At 43.0% G+C, this 19,413-nt stretch overlaps 1 pseudogene; it reads left to right on the top strand.

The window, feature by feature from the left end:
• The first annotated feature begins 17,930 nt into the window (after positions 1–17,930).
• LOC121015435 (phosphatidylethanolamine-binding protein 1-like) lies at positions 17,931–18,495 on the top strand (annotated as a pseudogene).
• The last annotated feature ends 918 nt before the right edge of the window (positions 18,496–19,413 follow it).

Below are 19,413 nucleotides of genomic sequence, written 5' to 3'. Positions count from 1 at the left end.
CTCTGTGTGTGTGTGTCTCTCTCAAAAATAAATAAACATTAAAAAAAAAATTTTTTATGAAATCAAGACCTCAAGGAGATAATCTGTACTCCCATATTCTTTTCAATGTTATTTAATAATAGCCAAGATATGGAAACAACCTAACTTTCCACTTAAGGATAAATGGATAAAGAAATTGTGGCATGTATGTACAATGGAGTATTATTTAGCCATAAAAAGGAAAGCCTGCCATTTTCAATATGAGTGAACCTGGTAGACATTATGCTAAGTGAAACAAGACAGATAAAGACAAAGCGATGCTGCATGATCTCACTAGATGTAGTGACATTGAGCTCAGAAAAACAGTAGAAATGTGGTTACCAGGGGCTAGCGGTAGGGTGAAATGGGGAAATGTTGGTCAAGGGATACAGAGTTTTGATTATGCAAAATTAATAAATACTGAAGATCTAATGTAAAACAAAGTGGCTATAGTTAATACTTTATTGTATACTTGTAATTTGATAAGAGAGTAGATCATAAGCATTCTCACCACATAAAAAAATATAATTATATGAGGTGACTAATATGTTAATTAGCTTGATCATAATACACAATGTATTAAGTATAATCATCAAATTGTACATCTTAAGTATATACAGTTATTAACTGTCAAATACTTTTCAACCTAATGAAAGAATGATGCCCTGCCTTATAGAACATTATAATCTGGAGGTAGAAGCAGACACCTACACAAAATGTAAAGGTAGCGTATCTAGAAAAGAACCACAAGCTTAGTGCCAAAGCCACATCCCTACGGTAACCAGAGCACAGTCCTAGCCCTCACCTCCGTCCCATTGTGAAGACCAGCCATTGAAAGCGACACCTTGTAGCAGCCATAAGCTACTGCAGCAAAGGACTCTAGTTAGCTTTAGAAAGACTCACTGGAAAGTGGCTCTGCAGCCCAAGACCTCAAGAGAATATTAGGTTGGGGTGGGGGGGAGCAGGATTCAAACAATTACTTTAAAAAGTAAAGAAACATGGCCACTTTGACACCGAAGATGAAGAATCAGGTTATAATAGTTAAATGTTGAGGCTCCATCTGGGATTTTTACCAGTTCTCCTTCCTATTTTACAGATGTGTTTTATCTTTATGATTAGAGCCAACTGATATCATAGTCAATGGCCTCACTGATTGATATCTGGAACCAGTAGTGATGGTCTATGCTTGAAGACTGGTTACTAGATGCTTTAGAATCTTTAGGGAGAATGTTTAAAATGAAAAAGAAACAAAGTGTGGTATTATTGCATTTTCTGGATAACTTAATTTTTTGCCATATAAAAAATTAGAATAGTATCATAGTATGGGGAGTGCCGGGGCTGCTTCTGTAGGATGGGGAGCCTTCTGGAAACTGAGAAGATAAGCTTCCTCTGTGCTTAGCAAAGACTTCACACCTACCCATTCATCTTACCTGAATAACAATTGCTGATAAGGAGCCCAAGGAACAAGTTAAGGAACAAGCTCAAAGTGACTTAGATACTAAATGCAGAGGCATAATTCAAACCTAGACTGTCTAGCTCCACAGCACCTGTTCTCTTCTCTTTTTTAAACAGCTTTATTGAGATATCATTAACATATAAAAATTGCATATATTTAATGTATACAATTTGAAAGTTTGATATATGCATACATTGTAAAATGATCACATAATTGAGCTAATTAACATATCTGTCACCTCACATTACTACCTCTGTGTGTGTGTGTGTGTGTGTGTGTGTGTGTGTGTGTTTGGGAAGATTTAAGATTTATCCTCTCAGCAGATGACAAGTCTACAATACAGTTTTGTTAACGATCATCACCATGTGGTACATTAACCACATTATCTTGTCTCTGAATAACAGAATCCAGCTGGGTGAAAAGTCCTGTAGTTAGAGAATATTGCTGATACAAAGGCACCCACACATGATAGCCAGCCAGATATGTTCAAGAGACAGAAAGAAGACAGCCAGAATAATGTAAATGAAGAGCAGAGAGAGAGAGAGAGAGAGGAGATTAGCTTAACTCTGTGAGGGAATCAGAGGCCAGACCAAGGAAGACTTCACAAATTTGGAGTTTACTCTAAATGGGATGAGGAGCTGTTAAAAGATACTCCATGTTCATGGACCAGAAGACTCTGTTATTGCAAAGCTGTCAGTTCTCTCAAAACTTTCCATAGATTCAGCACAATCTCTGTCAAAATCCTAGTCAGGATTTTGGAGAAATTGACAAGGTAATTCTAAAAAGTATAGGGGATACAAAAGGCTCAGAATATCACAATTACGAAGAACAAGAGTTGGAGAAGTCACAGTACTAGATGTTGAGGTTTATAACAACAGCTACCACGGGGGGGGGGGGGCACAGAGGGCACAGAGACAAGAGCAACACACCTGCCAGTCCCACCCAGCTTGGCATCCCGCCACCCACTAAACGAGATGCTCAAGTCTCTGGTCCACAACAGATGGACCGAGCTCCAGTCAGAGCAGAACCAGAATCTTGGGAGACCTCAGGTCTGCACTCAGGGGCTGATATCAAGGGTGGGATTGTGTCCAAGCCTCCATAATGAAAGGGATGTAACATCAGGGACCTGATCTGCCTAGACCTCCATATGAAAAAGTCACTGAACTGTAATGGTTTTAACAGAAAGCAGCAGGCAGTGCTATCTTTCTCTTACTATCCCTGGGTACAAAGTTTCAAGATGGAAGAGAGAAAGAGAAGAATGATTGGTTAGACGGCATTTGCATCTGGACTCTGTCAGTAGATGAGCTAAAAGCAAAGGGGCTGTGGCACAGAATTTTATTGTCAGCCTGAGCAAAAGCACTTGAAGGACAAGGCAGCTGGCCTTCAGTTTGGGGACTTAAATCAAAAAACAGGGGCACCTGGGTGGCTCAGTTGGTTAAGTGCCCGGAGCCTGGAGCCTGCTTTGGATTCTATGTCTCCCTCTCTCTCTGCCCCTCCCCTGCTCAAGCTCTGTCTCTCTCTCTCTCTCTCTCTCTCTCTCTCTCTCTCTCTCTCCCAAAAGTAAATAAACATTAAAAATAAATAAATAAATAAACAAACAGAATTAAAAAGGCAACTACTGAATGGGAGGAGATATTTGCAAATGACATATCTGATAAAGGGTTATTATCCGAAATATATAATGAACTTACACAACTCAACGCCCAAAAAAACAAATAATCCAATTTTAAAATGGGCAGAAGAAATAAATAGACATTTCTCCAAGGAAGACATACAGACGGCCAACAGACACATGAAAAAAGGTTAAACATCACTCATCAGGAAAATACAAATCAAAGCTACAAAATCAAAAACACAAGAAATGTGTTAGCAAGGATTTGGAGAGAAAAAAAACCCTCAAGCACTGTTGGTGGGAATGCAAACTGGTGCAGCCACTGTGGAAAACAGTATGTAGGTTCCTCAAAAAGTTACAAATAGAACAACCATACGATCCAGTAAACTTTCTAATGGGTATTTACCCAAAGTATACGAAAACACTAATTCAAAGGGACACATGCATCCCTAAGTTTGTAGCAGCATTATTTACAGTAGCCAAGTTATGGAAGCAGTCCAAGTGTCCATCAGTTGATGAATGGATAAAGAAGATGTAGTATATACATGTAAGGAGTATTATTCAGCCATAACAAAGAATGAAATTTTGCCATCTGCAATGACATGGATGGAGGCAGAGATCATAATGCTAAATGAAATAAATCAGTCAGAAAAGGACAAATACTATATGATTTCATCCATATGTGGAATTTAAGAAACAAAACAAATGGGCAAAGGGGAAAAAAAGAGAGAGGCAAACCAAGAAACAGACTTTCAACTATAGAGAACACACTGATGGTTACCAGGGAGGAACAGAGGTAGGGAGACAGGGGAAATAAGTGATGAGGGTTAAGGATGCACTTGTCATGATGAGCAGCAGGTGATGTGGGAGTGTTGGATCACTATATTGTACACCTGAAACTAGTATAACATTGTATGTCAGCTATATGAGAATTCAAATTAAATTAAAATTTCAGGGGTGACTGGCTAGCTCAGAAAAGCATGTGACTTTTGATCCCGGGGACAAGCCCCACGTGAGGGTAGAGATTATTTAATATATAAAACTTTTTTAAAAATAAAAAATGTTAGGGGCTCCTGGGTGGCTCAATCAGTTAAGCATCCGACTTCAGCTCAGGTCATGATCTCACGGTTCATGGGTTGGAGGCCGGTGTCAGGCTCTGTGCTGACAGCTCAGAACCTGGATCCTGCTTTGAATTCTGTGTCTCCCTCTCTCTCTCTGCCTCTCCTCCACTTGCTCTCTGTCTCTCTCACTCAGAATGGACATTTAAAAAAAGAACTTTAAAAAATAAAAATTTTCAAAAACTAAATAAAAAAACACACATAAAAAGGGAACAAATCAATTTTTACTCTATCCCATTGACACCCCACACCCATCCACCAGAGTGAATAATTCACAGGTCTGTGTTCTTTGGAGCTGGGAGATAATAGAAAATATATCATTGGTTTCTGCCCCCCCTCCCCCAGTGCTTGGCACAAAGCTCCTGAAACCCTTGTAATTTCCTGGGTGACAGGAGTGTCTATTGTTCTAATGAGGCAATTCTGGGTGGGTGCCTGGAGGACTCCCAGGTGGGGACTGGTCACCAGAAAGACCAAGCCCTGATTAGAAGCTTGAAATTTTCACCCCCCATCCCCATCCTCCAGAGAGGGTCTGGAAATTGAGTTAATAATCCACCATGCCTATGTGAGAAAGCCTCCATAAAATCCAAAACAATATGGGGTTCATAAGCTTCCAGGTGAGTAAACAGAGGGGTGTGCCTGGACAAAGCATGGGAGCTCCATGCCCCTTCCCACATACCTCGCCCTACACATCTCTCCATCTGGTTGTTCATCTGTATTCCTTACCATTTCCTTAATAAACTGGCAAGTGTAGGTGTTTCCCTGAGTTTTGTGAGCTCCTATAGCAAATTATTCAAATCCAAAGGTGTAGGAGCTCAGGGGAAAGTCCAATTTGTTGGACAGAAGTTGTGAGTAACCTGGGTGCCTACTTCTTGTATTGGCATCTGAAGTGGAGGTGGGGGCAGTCTGGTGGGACTGAGCCCTTTGCCCATGGGATCTGATGCTGTCTCCAGGTTGGTAGTGTCAGAATTGAGTTAAAGTGTAAGACACCAGCTGGTGTCACAGAAAGTTGCTTGGTGTGGGGTAAAAACTCCACACATTTGGTGACCAGAAGTCAGAAGTGAAGTGTTCTGTGTGAGTGTGGTAGACACAAGAGGGCAAAGATGTGCACCAAAGGAACCCACAGTAGGGAAGAACTAGGGTTTCCTACTCAGGAGGGAGGACTGTGGGCTTTACCAGTTCAGCTCACCTGAGAAGGAATGCAGGAAAATCAAAAGCTCCTTAGAGTTTTAGGGGTAAATCTCACATGGTATTATGATTTCCATTGTGTTGCTTCTACTCTTAGAGGTGCATGAAAAGAAGCTACCAGAAGCAGCAGCTGAGCCCAAAGAGGCGAGTCTAAAGGGAAAAAATTTTGTTGCAGACAGAAGAGACACTTCAGGCCAAGAAAACTTTCCCTGATCCACAAATCACCATAGACCAGTGACTATGTAATAATGATCTTTAACATCTCTATTCCTCTTTCCAATTTACAGGTAGGTAAGGTCACCTACCTGACCTCATGTAATGCTCATAGCGACCCTGGGAAGTAAGTGCTATTGTCCCCATTTTACATCTAAGGTAACTGAGGCCCAATAAGTAGGTGATGAGAGCATATTTGTAACAATGTACAAACTGCTTTATCTGTGGTTTCACTTTCCCTGTTTTTAATTACCTGCCGTAAACCACATTCACATAACTTTTATTACAGCATATTGTTATAATTGTTCTATTTCAATGTTATTGTTGTTAATCTCTTACTAGTTTATAAATTAGTAGTATAATGCCTAGTTTATAAACTAAGCTTTATCATAGGTATGTATAGGGGAAAATCATAGTCACATATAGGGTATTATAGTACATCTACGTTTTCAGGCATCCACCATGGGTCTTGGGCCATATCCCCCATGGATAAGTGGGAAATAATCAATAATAAGTAAATGTCATTGCTGCACAGGAAACTGGTCATCTGACTCCCATCTTGAATGCTAACACCTGTTGGAGTGGAGGAGAAGGCCCTACTGGATGCTGGGGTAGGTGGGGATGCTTAGTAACCTGACTCTGTTGGTGAGCTGGGGTCCTCAGACAAACAGGGTCGTGGGTCCTGCCCACTCCAGCCCAATTCCCAGCCAGCCCACATTAGACGCCTCCTCACACAGGCTGATGGGAAGGTGGAAAAATCCTTTTTCACCATCTTCTCCAAGCCGTATTTGTCCATGACCTCTGAATTTCAGGTGCTTGTGAGGTAGGTTGAATGACCCTCAACATCTTCTTGCTTCACTGTTTCTCTTCTTTGTTTTGCAACAAACTACAGGAAGGAAGATGATCACCCAGCCTTACCCTCCAATGTGTGAGAGTGTGGGGACTGATACAGGCCTGGATGGTCTGAGGGCAGGACTGAGTGGAGCTGAGTAGAATGGGTATTCCTTTGGTCCAGGTAGAGTTCAGAGAAGGAAATGCAGTTTTGAGGAGAGGGGGGAGTTCTGGGGATTAGGAAGCCTGAGATGGGACGTGTGGGCAGAGGACTGTGTGGAGTAGAGCCTAATGGACCCTGAGTTCAAGATGCTGGGCAAGATTGCAGTCAGCCCTTACATCTGTCAGCACTGAGACCAGGACTAACACTCCCCATCAAAACACTGCCAAAAAGAGACACAAAAATGCCCTAGTTTTCCCAGAGCTCTGTGTTCCTGAGTATAATATAAAAAAGAGAGCAAAGCCCCATCACTGTGGAGTTGCTATAGACCGACAGTCACCTCCCAATGGGAAGCCTTCACCCACCCTGTTCTGTGAGACTCCCAGGTCTCTGGGCTCAGGTCTGCCATGGGCTCCCAGGAAGGCACCAAAGAGCTCAGTCAATCCTGCATGTTTGCAATATTCCCTGGCTCCCAGCCTCAGGATCTCCATTATTCTGAACACCTTTTGAGGCACAGCCAGAGGAGTCCTCCAGAGCCCACTGGAGTCAAGCCTGGTTGTCATTAAGATCACAGATGCAAGGGAAGCCAGAAGATAATGAGGCATTTGCCCTTGGGACTTGTGGGCCAAACTGTCTAGACACGGTGAGACCAGAACAGTGATGAATGGGGGACCCAGGGCTGGGACAAGGGGGCTATCACACACATGCAGGGATTGGCTGATCCCTCCTGGTGCCCCACTGAGCATCTTGAAGATACCAAAGCCCAGAAAGCCAGGGTATGGAATAAGCCACGGATTAAGTAGGATTAAGGGCTACAAGGGATAGAGAAGATTCTGGAAATCCCACACTTGGGTCTGTCCTCAGTTGCCTATGAGGACATTCTCCCCAGCAGTTCCATGAATCTCCCTGAATGTCACAGAGCCACCAGAAGTCAGGGAAAAAAACAACATGGGAGATCATCTGGCCCAGCCGCTCAGTGCCCAGAAGAGGATGCTGAGGCCTGGAGCCTACTTGAAATGATCTCTCTCTCTCTCTCTCTCTCTCTCTCTCTCTCTCTCTCTCCCTCTCTTTCAAAAATAAGTAAACATTTTTTAAAAACACCGTTTTGCACCCAAAATGTCTCAAAAATTCTTTCTTGGTCATTTGCTCTCAAACTCCACTTCAAATTCATGTGGTTTAAAGTGGACTTTGGGAGCCATGGGGCTCTCTCTAGCAAAGAATGTTTTTCCCTCTAGCAAAGCATTAACAGTAGGATGGTAGGGACTTCCTGGAGGAATATAATACTCTGCCTATTTCAAGTATTTGTCAGTGAGCTGCAAAGTATAAGGAAATTTAATTTTATCTACATTTCTTTTTGCCTTTGTTCCCCTCATCACTCCCCCCTGAACAATTTTGACCCTGAAATCTCTAAGGTTGCTGAAGGTAGAAGGTCTTCTCTTCTGTAACTGCTTCCTGCTGAATAAGAGCATAGCGATATCCCTACCTATGGGTCAACATAGGTCAGATGGGGAGCTTATATATAGTAATGACGTTTTGGGGTGATGGTGGGATGGTCCAGAGTCAACAGCCAAGAAAGAATTCTTGAAGACATCTTTGGTCCAAAAAGGTGATTTTATTAAAGTACAGGGACAGGACCCCTGGGCATGAAGAGCTGCACTGGGGTTGTGAAGAGTGACTGGTTTTGTACTATGGAGTTGGGGAGGGAAAAGCCAAAAGGGAGGCTTCCAGAAGGACTTTTATATGCTAAAGAGGACTCATAGGATGCCAGGAGCCTTGCTATGGTCAGGCTAAGGTTGTTTTCCCTCTAGTAAGGCATTAACATTAAGACCAGAGAGGGTTCTAGAGAAAAGTTATACTCTGTATTTGCCACAAGTATTTGTCAATGGGTAGCAGGTAATAAGGAAATTTAATTTCACCTGCCATTTCCTTCTTGCCTTTGTTCCCCATATCACTATGGAGAGGAAGGTGATGTTGGGGCTTCAGGAAACTGAGTCTATAGGTTTGTGGAGATTAGGCTATCGATAAGATTGCCTTTTTCTTGTAATTTACTAAGATATTTGTAAACTGATGGAGGGTCATGTCCTGCATGACTATGATCTCTATCAATCAACCATTTGTTTGCTTTCCTTTCCTTTGTTCTTGGGCATTCAGGAGTGCCTGAGGAATATCACACAACCACACCTGGGGGGGGCGAGGGGGGGCGGTACTTTGCCCTCAGCTTGCCTTATGCTCCCTCATCAGTGTCCTGTTACAAGGAGAACAGATTCTTATTGAACTCGTGCAAATAACTATGATTGCCATGGAAGAAAGAACACTCACTGAGGGTTTCTGAATTTCAGAGGGTTCAGGTAAATGTTCCAATTTTCTCACAGAGGAATTCTTCATTCTATTACTGTATATCATGGATATCTTAAGAGAAAAATCCTTAATCTGGAAGAGCAAACATTAGAGAATCAGCAATGTTTCAAACAAGAGTCATAGAAACTATAATCCTCCTCCTTAATGTATTTAGTTCCATGTTACTAATTTTTGTTCAGTTTGAATGCAGCTTTTTAGTTAGTTCTGGAAATTCTTATCAATTTTAAAGTTATCAAAAAAAAACCTGTATTTGTCAAAAATCCTCTGGAATGAAAGTAAAGAAAGAGAAAATACTTACCAAGTTTGCACCGAGGCTCAGAGTCCAGATGAGAAGACTGAGTCCCTTCATGGTCTCCAAATGATGTGATTTGAAGCGTTGGGGTTCAGAACAAACAGCCAAGAAAGAATTCTTGAGATATCTTCAGTGTAAAAAGGTGGTTTTATTAAAGCACGGGGACAGGACCCATGGGCAGAAAGAGCTACCCCAGGATTGTGAGGAGAGACAGATCATATACTTGGGATTTGGGGGAGGTAAAGACAAGAGAAGTTTCCCAAGGATTTTCTTATGTTGAAGAAGACACAGTATCCTGGAGGCCTAGCTACTGTCAAGCTAAGGTTATTTTTCCCTCTAGCAAAACATTAACATGAAGATAGGAGGAATGTTCTACTCTGTACACCTCAAGTATATGTCAATGTGCTGCAGGTTATAGGGAAATTTAATTTTATCTACATTTCTCTCTGCCTTTGTTCCCCGTATCATGACTGCCAGATGAAGCTTCACACCATGAAGAGGGTTTGGGGGATTATTTTCTCTATTGTGATACCTAAGCTGTGTCTCCTTTTAATCAGTTAGAAGAGCTGAGGCCATTTGGGAAGAATCAGTCGACCCCACCCGAGACCTCGCTGTTTAAAGTCTTTGAGGGTGAGGGCCAACATGGCGGAGAAGTAGGGGGAATCCATACTTCCTGCATCTCTCAAACAAAGAAGTGTAGAAGCCAACGGACTTTGAACGCCAGAGCCTGGGAGGAAAAGAGACTGAATCTACTAGGAAGAAAATGGGAAATCTGGAAAAAAGATAGGTGGGTAACTGTGAACTGGGGGAGATAAAAAAAAAAAAAAAAAGGCTTCCTGGGCAGAGAGGGGAAGGACCCCCTTCTACAGAGAGACAAAGGGAAAAGAAAGAGTGGTTAGGGAAGTGTAGGACCATATCTGGACAGGAGAAAGACCTCGGACTGAGACTGAGAGGGATCCAATCTCTAACTGCGGGGCTTTCTTCGGACTGGAGCCCGCTCCCTGTTTACGCACCTGGGGAGGACGGGAGACAGCCCTGGGTGCGGTGGCAGGTCAGGGGCTCAGTCCGCAGTTGAAGAAAGTGGTTCCCTCCCTGGAGGGCTGTGTGATAGTACAGAACCTGCTTTTGTCCACCACCCCTGGGTGCAGCGACTGGGCCAAGGGCGCAGTCTGCAGGAGGACAAGGTGGCCATTTCCCTGGAGTGCTGTGGGAAAAGACAAAGTCTGCCCATGTCCACCACCCCAGGGGCTCGTGGCAAGGGTGGCTCTCAGTCCGCAGTAGGAGAAGTTGGTCCTCCCTGAAGTGCGGTGACACAGACAAAGCCAGCCAGGACCACATATCGCCTCACTGAGGTGCTTCCCCAGCACCAGAGCGCATGGAGTGGGACTTTTAATCCTAGCCAAGCTCCAGGCCAGGGTAGTTGGAGGAGAGAGAAGGGCCATCCCATCTGGGCCGGCAGCACAGTAAGGATGACTCAAACGGAGTCCACTGGGTCCAGTCCGTGGAGAAGAGACTGGGAGGTCACCATTCCCCCAGCCCCATCACCACCACCAGCAAGGCAGGGCCTCAGGGATCACTCCCAGAGCCCATAGTGGAGGTGGGTCCAGATTACTCCAAACCACACCCCTTCACACTGGGTAACTGTGTATCCACCAGAGCAGCACAGGCCCTGCGGACAGCTCCTCCTGACCCGCGATGCAGCATTGCCTGGATTAACTCTAGGTCAATTCCGGACATAGAGATATATTCTTCCCCTTATCTCCTCCTTATCTCTTCCCTCCCCTAGACTGGTTATTCCGGTTATTGGTTTGTCTAAACAGACATATTTAATCCATTGTCTTGACACATGTTCTACACCTCCTTCTTTACACTACTTTCTCTCTCTCTGGAATGATCAGCCATTTAGCCTCTCTGTCTGGGTAACTTTATCTTTGTTACATTTTCCCTGCCTCCTTCTTTATTTTCCCTTCTCTCTCTCTCTCTCTGGATTAGGCTTTTTAGTCTCTCTGCCTAATCAATGTTTATTTTTTCTCCCCCACCCCGGCTCCTGTCATTTCTCTCTTTGTATAAGCTCTTCCATCAGCACCACCTCCACCCTCTTCTTTACTTGTAGTCAGTGGTTTGGGTTTTTTGTTTTTAGTCTTTAGGTTTTTGGTTTTGTTTATTTGTTTGTTTGTGTTAGGGTTAGGGTTATGTGTGTGTTTGTGTGTTTTTGCCTCCTGTTTGTCTATCTGTTTTCCTTTACACGGCTACTCCAAGGAACAAATAGAAGCATACCTGGTGGAGGGTCCAAAACATCACTACGAGTAGGATAATAAAATAACCAAAGTCACAACAGAGATCAAGTAACAATCTCTGAAAAAACACCTCCTGAAGGGCCAGGCCCTCAGGACAGTGTATGATCCTCCTTTAATATAGCAGAGCTCACAGCTGCAGAGCACACAACAAGCTTTTAAAACACAGAAGGGACAGAAAACTAGCCAAAATGATGAAACGGAAGAATTCTCCTCAAAAGAAATTCCAGGAAGTAGTGACAGCTAATGAATTGATCAAAACCGATTTAAGCAATATAACAAAACAAGAATTTAGAATAACAGTCATAAAATAATCGCTAGGCTTGAAAAAAGCATAGAGGACAGCAGAGAATCTATTGTTACAGAGGTCAAGGGAATAAAAATAGTCATGATGAATTAAAAAATATTATAAATGAGGTGCAAAATAAAATGGAGGTGGCCACAGCATGGATTGAAGAGGCAGAGGAGAGAATAGGTGAATTAGAAGATAAAATTATGGAAAAAGAGGAAGCTGAGAAAAAGAGAGATACAAAAAAAAAAAAATCCAGGAGTACAAGGGGAGAATTAGAGAACTAAATGATGCAATCAAACGGAGCAATATCCATATCATAGGAATTCCAGAAGAAGAAGAGAGAGAAAGGGGCTGAAGGTGTGCTTGAACAAGTCATAGCTGAGAACTTCCCTGATCTGGGGAAGGAAACAGGCATTGAAATCCAGGAGGCACAGAGAACTCCCTTCAGACGTAACTTGAATTGATCTTCTGCACGACATATCATAGTGAAACTGGCAAAATACAAGGGTAAAGAGAGAATTCTGAAAGCAGCTAAGAATAAATGGGCCTTATCATACAAAGGTAGACACATAAGGGTAGTAGCAGACCTATCTACTGAAACTTGGCAGGCCAGAAAGGAATGGTAGGAAATCTTCAATGTGATGAACAGAAAAAAATATGCAGCCAAGAATCCTTTATCCAGCAAGTGTGTCATTCGGAATAGAAGGAGAGATAAAGGTTTTCCCAAACAAACAAAAACTGAAGGAATTCATCACCACTAAACCAGCCCTACAAGAGATCCTAAGGGGGACTCTATGAGTGAAATGTTGCAAGGACCACAAAGTACCAGAAACACCTCTACAAGCATGAAACCTACAGATATCACAATGACTCTAAACCCATATCTTTCAATAATAACACTGAATGTAAATGGACTAAATGCTCCAACCAAAACACATAGGGTATCAGAATGGATAAAACAAACAAACAAACAAACAAACAAACAAACAAAGACCCATCTATTTGCTGTCTACAAGAAACTCATTTTAGACCCGAGGACACCTTCAGATTGAGAGTGAGGGGATGGAGAACTATCTATCATGCTACTGGAAGTCAAAAGAAGGCTGGACTAGCCATACTTATATCAGACAAACTAGACTTTAAATTAAAGGCTGTAACAAGAGTTGAAGAAGGGCATTTTATAATAATTTCAGGGTCTATCTATCAGGAAGAGCTAACAATTATAAATGTCTATGCACCGAATTCAGAAGCCCCCAAATATATAAAACAATTAATCACACACATAAAGCAACCTTATTGGTAAGAATGTGGTAGTTGAAGGAAACTTTAATACTCCACTTACAACAATGGATAGATCATCTAGACAGAGAATCAATAAAGAAGCAAGGGTCTTGAATGATATATTGGATCAGATGGGCTTGACAGATACATTTAGAACTCTGCATCCCAGAGCAACAGAATATACTTTCTTCTCGAGTGCACATGGAACTTTCCCCAAGACAGATCACATACTGGGTCACAAAATAGCCCTTCATAAGTATAAAAGAATTGAGATCATACCATGCACACTTTCAAACCACAATGCTATGAAACTTGAAATCAACCACAGGAAAAAGTCTGGAAAACCTCCAAAAGCATGGAAGTTAAAGAACATCCTACTAAAGAATGAATGGGTCAACCAGGCAATTAGAGAAGAAACTTTCAAATATATGGAAACAAATGAAAATGAAAATACAGCAATCCAAATGCTTTGGGATGCAGCAAAGGCAGTCCTGAAAGAAAAATACATTGCAATCCAGGCCTATCTCAAGAAACAAGAAAAATCCCAAATACAAAATCTAACAGCACACCTAAAGGAAAAAGAATCAGAACAGCAGAGACACCCCAAACCCAGCAGAAGAAGATAAATAATAAATATCAGAGCAGAAATAAACAATATAGAATCTTAAAAAACAGTAGAGCAGATCCATGAAACCAAGAGTTGGTTTTTTGAAAAAGTAAACAAAATTGATAAACCTCTAGCCAGACTTCTCAAAAAGAAAAGGGAGAGGACCCAAATAGATAAAATCATGAATGAAAGTGGAATTATTACAACCAGTTCCTCAGAAATACAAGCAATTATCAGGGAATACTATGAAAAATTATATGCCAACAAACTGGACAACCTGGAAGAAATGGACAAATTCCTAAGCACCCACACACTACCAAAACTCAAACAGGAAGGAATAGAAAATTTGAACAGACCCATAACCAGTGAAAAATTGGATCAGTTATCAAAAATCTCCCAACAAATAAGAGTCTTAGACCAGATGGCTTCCCTGGGGAATCCTACCAGAAATTTAAAGCAGAGATAATACCTATCCTTCTCAAGCTGTTCCAAAAAATAGAAAGGGAAGAAAAACTTCCAGACTCATTCTATGAGGCCAGCATTACTTTGATTCCTAAACCAGACAGAGACCCAGCAAAAAAAGAGAACTACAGGCCAATATCCCTGATGAATATGGATGCAAAAATTCTCAATAAGATACTAGCAAATCAAATTCAACAGCATATAAAAAGAATTACTCACCATGATCAAGTGGGATTCATTCCTGGGCTGCAGGGCTGGTTCAACATTCGTATATCAATCAATGTGATACATCACATTAATAAAAGATAAGAACCATATGATCCTGTCAATCGATGCAGAAAAAGCATTTGACAAAATTCAACATCATTTCTTAATAAAAACCCTCAAGAAAGTCGGGATAGAAGGAACATACTTAAACATCATAAAAGCCATTTATGAAAAGCCCACAGCTAATATCATCCTCAATGGGGAAAAACTGAGAGCTTTCCCCCTGAGATCAGGAACACAACAGGAATGTCCACTTCTCACCACTGTTGTTTAACATACTGTCAGAAGTCCTAGCCTCAGCAATCAGACAACAAAATGAAATCAAAGGCATCAAAATTGGCAAAGATGAAGTCAAGCTTTCATTTTTTGCAGATGACATGATATTATACATGGAAACCAGATAGACTGCACCAAAAGTCTGCTAAAACTGATACATGAATTCAGCAAAGTCGCAGGATACAAAATTAATGTACAGAAATCAGTTGCATTCTTATACACTAGTAATGAAGCAACAGAAAGACAAATAAAGAAACTGATCCCATTCACAATTACACCAAGAATCATAAAATACCTAGGAATAAACCTAACCAAAGATGTAAAATATCTGTATGCTGAAAACTATAGAAAGCTTATGGAAGAAATTGAAGAAGATATAAAGAAATGGAAAAACATTCCCTGCTCATGGATTGGAAGAATAAATATTGTTAAAATGTCAATACTACCCAAAACTATCTACACATTCAATGCAATCCCAACCAAAATTGCACCAGCATTCTTCTTGAAGCTAGAACAAGCAATTCTAAAATTTGTATGGAACCACAAAAGACCCTGAATAGCCGAAGTAATATTGAAGAAGAAAACCAAAGCAGGAGGCATCACAATCCCAGACTTTAGCCTCTACTACAAAGCTGTCATCATCAAGACAGCATGGTATTGGCACAAAAACAGACACACAGACCAACGGAATAGAACAGAGACTCCAGAATTGGACCCACAAAAGTATGGCCAACTAATCTTCGACAAAGCAGGAGAGAATATCCAACGGAAAAAAGACAGCCTCTTTAACAAATGGTGCTCGGAGAACTGGACAACAACATGCAGAATGAAACTAGACCAATTTCTTACACCATTCACAAAAATAAACTCAAAATGGATGAAGGACCTGAATGTGAGACAGGAAACCATCAAAACCCTAGAGGAGAAAGCAGGAAAAAACCTCTCTGACCTCAGCTGCAGCAATTTCTTACTTGACATGTCTCCAAAGGCAAGGGAATTAAAAGCAAAAATGAAGTATTGGGACCTCATCAAGATAAAAAGCTTCTGCATTCCCCAGCCTCTTAAATGCTCACCCCCATCCTCACTTTCCCTTTCCAATCCTATTTTCCATTCTTCAGTCAGAGTGAACTTTTTAAAACATAAATCTAACCAGTCAAGTCCATCCTGGCTTATTTGGAACTGAGGGGTTTCTGGGGCACAGGACTTTTAACTGCTAAAGCCTGAATATCCCTGGGAAGCCAGGACGAGTTGGTCACCCAAGTCATTCCCCTATGTCAGAAGATGTGCAGGCTTCCCACTCCTCTTTGAGTAAAGTACAAACTCCCTGCTGTTCAAAGTCCTGGGTGCTCTGGCCCCTGCCCTCCAGGCTGTCTGCTCTGGGCTCCTTCCAGCTCCTCCACGGCAGACCAGTACAGAGCTTCCCCCATGCTCTTCCACCTGCCCAGAACTCTTCTACCCTTTGTCCTATCTGGCTATATTGTGTTTTAGGTATCTGTCAGGAAGACCTTTCCTGAACCCTCAGATTGGGTCACTTGCCCTGTAGCAAAGACTCTTCAGGAGAACGTGTCCACAAGAAAAGCATCTCTCTTCTTTATTTATGGCTGCGTCCCCAGCACTCAGCACAGGGCCTGCCCCACAGTAAGATCAAAGTGGCTCTCTGCTTAACCAACCAAGTCATTCAAAGTAAACAGTCCTTCATTATCTGCTGACTCTTGCTGGTGACTAACCAGCAGCCAGCTGAGATCAAGACCCTGCCCATGACACCAGATCTAGAAAGGAGTTGGAGGGGTAGCTGGGCGTTCAAGGAGCAACAGTGCTGCTCCTCCATATACCCCAGGAAAGAAAGGAGATGAGCAGGGCCAGCTTCAAGTGCTGCCAAGCTAGCATACCAGAGAAGTTTACATCTGCCTTCTGATCAGGGGTTTGAGCTCCAACGCCCAGACTCTAGTGGGAGCGACAGTGGCCATGACCTTTGTGAGATCTGTTGAGGGTGTCCAGAACTTGGTGCCTATCACAGCAGATCTCGTCCAAGGTCATCCACCTGGTTTTATCCACAGTGCCTCTCAAGGTAGCACAAGGAAGAGGAAGGGCATTATTTACTCAGGCTTACTAAGTGTTCCGAATATTAGGAAATATATTCTGGACAGAAAGAGACAAGACACCTCCTGATCTTCCACACTAAGGTCCCTCAAACCCCGTCCACTCCCTTTGGGGCTTTGTCTCTGTGACCCAGCCAAGAACTGATGTGGGTGTGATCACCCAATCAGCAAATACTGGCAAGCTACTCGGTGCCAGGTCTAATCCGATTAATACTGACCCTTCCCACCTCCCCACCTCACCAACTTGGCTGGATTTGCAGGTACCTACAGTCAAAGGAGGCACAAATCTGACCACAGTAGCAGCTACAGGTTTTCTCAAAGGGCTCAACCTAGGGATTTAACCAAAGCACCATGTATAAATCCTTCAGCTCCCCCACCATCTCTCAGTTCCCTCTCTGTCCCTTTGTCTTTCACCACATCATCCTTCCCGGCCAAAAGTGGCCACTCAGACTTCCATCCCTCCAGCCACAGCCAAGCTGCACTGGAGAGCAGAGACACCTATAAACCTGCCTCCCTCACTCTGCAGAGACACCATGACCTGCCTCCCTCACTCTGCAGACACCAGGGCAGCACTCTGCAAGGTTTGGGTCTACATAAAAGTCAGTTGTATTCCTAAATACTAGCAACAGTTGCCAAGTTAATAATGGCATTTGCTATGAACAAAAACTTTTAATACCTAGGAGTCAACTTAATAAAAACCCATCGATTCTAAAATGCATTTGAAGAAGATGAACAAGATCATGGACATCCCTACCAGACAAAAGACTCATTATAAGGCAGTGATCATTAAGATCCTGAAGTAATGGCTCAGAGATCAAGAAACAGAACAAAACGGAGATCCCAGAAACGGAGCCACACATAAATGGACATGTGATCTGCAGGAGAGCAGGACATTGGTCAGGACACAGAAAATCAGTGGGAAGTGGCAGCATGGTCAGTATGTGGCCCTGGGATAATTAATTGTCCATGTGGAGAAAAAAAGTAGAACTGGATTCCACTCTACATTACATAATACACAAAAAATGAGTTCCAGCAGTGTGTGGACCACTCAGACTCAGTGCTGCCAGCCTGTGCCTGCCTCCCACAATTCTGCCCAACTCGGCTCCACAATGCTGGTGGACCTCAGCAAGTGGCCCAGGCCTCTTAACCTGCAGGAGGTGGAGGGACAGCCACAGTATCCAATGCAGGCCAAATACACCAGGGCAAAGGTCAACAAGCTGGGCAAAGTGCTGACACCCGCCCAGGTTAAGAAACGGCCCACCAGTACTGCATGGCAGTGGCATCGATCCAGGCAAACTCTACACCTTGGTCATGACAGATCAGGGTGCTCCCAGCAGGAAGGACCTCAAATACAGGGAATGGCACCATTTTCTGATGGTCAACATGAAGGGCAATGACATCAGCTGTGGCACAGTCTTCTCCCATTACATCCGCTCTGGACCTCCCAAGAGCACAGGCCTTCACAGCTATGTCTGGCTGGTTTACAAGCAGAATGGGCCACTGAAGTGTGACGAGCCCATTCTCAGCAACTGATCTGGAGACCACTGTGCCACAGTCAAAGTGGCATCTTTCCACAAAAAGTATGAGCTCAGGTCCCCAGTGGCCCACATGTGTTACCAGACTGAGTGGGAGGACTATACGTCCAAACTCCATAAGGAGCTGTCTGGGAAGTAGGGGAATGCTAAGAGACAGAAACCGACCCTGAGTTCTGGAGCAGTGCTCCCAGGTTCTGGGATGCATGTAGATTTCTCTGCTTCCCCATTCCCAGTCTCCCAGGGGGGACTGAGCAATCAGACAGTGGTTTCAGTGACTTCTTCTGCCTGACCTTTATAATTCTAGAAAGTCACACCCAGTTTATGTTTTGATCAAATTTGAACTTCATTTTGGGGAATATTTTGGTGCTAGGATGGGGGTCCTCAAATTATTAACATAAGAATCGCAACCCAGAATTTAAAAGAAAAAATTCAGGTAAAAAGACCAGGTCTACAGTATTAGAGCAGAGCATCAAAGAATTTCTTAGGGAGGTTTACCAAAAAAAAAAGAGACAGAGAGAGAGAGAGATTCATTGCATCTGCCTCTGTGAGCCCGGCTCCAGAATCGTGCATGATGGCACTTCCGGGTTGTGTTTTCATGGCCGTGTCTCTCACCAAGACAGCCAAAGGCTGATGTGTCCACTAACCCCTAAAATGGTACATCTCAGAGTGGTTACTGGGGTTCAGTGTCCCGCTCTGGCTCCTTTAAAAAGCAGTACTGGAGGGGCGCCTGGGTGGCGCAGTCGGTTAAGCGTCCGACTTCAGCCAGGTCACGATCTCGCGGTCCGTGAGTTCGAGCCCCGCGTCAGGCTCTGGGCTGATGGCTCAGAGCCTGGAGCCTGTTTCCGATTCTGTGTCTCCCTCTCTCTCTGCCCCTCCCCCGTTCATGCTCTGTCTCTCTCTGTCCCAAAAATAAATCAACGTTAAAAAAAAAAAAAATTTTTTTTTTTAAAAAGCAGTACTGGAAAAAGCAATGGGGAAAGTCACTTTGCAGTTAAGGTATGGCTGTCTAGATGGGCAGTAGGGCTGATGAGAGGTTGTCAGAAATCCCCTGTCTGTG

Source organism: Herpailurus yagouaroundi, unplaced genomic scaffold (assembly GCF_014898765.1).
Source record: "Herpailurus yagouaroundi ecotype Mexico unplaced genomic scaffold, PumYag 207, whole genome shotgun sequence".
NCBI lineage: Eukaryota > Metazoa > Chordata > Mammalia > Carnivora > Felidae > Herpailurus > Herpailurus yagouaroundi.
The sequence above is the reverse complement of the archived record's forward strand: the minus strand, read 5'-3'. Positions and strand labels throughout refer to the sequence as shown.